Genomic DNA, 305 nt, shown 5'->3' with positions numbered 1-305 from the left:
CTATAGCCTTGGGCCAACCAAAGCCTTGTGAGTAGATTTGGTAGACGGAAACTGAAAGGCGGCGAGCTGGCAGAAACGTTAGCACAATGGGCGAAATGCCTAGCAGTATTTCGTCTGCCGTTACGTTCTGACTTCAAATTCCGTCGAGATCGACTTTGCCTTTCATCCTTTCGGGGTTGATTAAATAAGTACCAGTTACGTACTATGGTCGATATAATCGACTTAATGTGTTTGTCCCCTCTATGTTTAGCCCCTTGTGGGTAATAAAGAAATAAGAAACTGAAAAAAGCCTGTCATATATATAT

At 42.6% G+C, this 305-nt stretch overlaps 1 protein-coding gene across 5 annotated transcripts in view; it reads right to left on the bottom strand.

Moving 5' to 3' along the window:
- Positions 1 to 305, bottom strand: part of LOC106879193 (crossover junction endonuclease MUS81) — a 31,076-nt gene that overhangs the window by 19,717 nt on the left and 11,054 nt on the right. The gene's annotated exons all lie outside the window — the stretch shown is intronic.

Source organism: Octopus bimaculoides, chromosome 3 (genome assembly GCF_001194135.2).
Source record: "Octopus bimaculoides isolate UCB-OBI-ISO-001 chromosome 3, ASM119413v2, whole genome shotgun sequence".
In the NCBI taxonomy this organism is placed as follows: Eukaryota; Metazoa; Mollusca; class Cephalopoda; order Octopoda; family Octopodidae; genus Octopus; species Octopus bimaculoides.
Note: the sequence above shows the minus strand (reverse complement) of the source record. Positions and strands in the feature narration are given on the sequence as shown.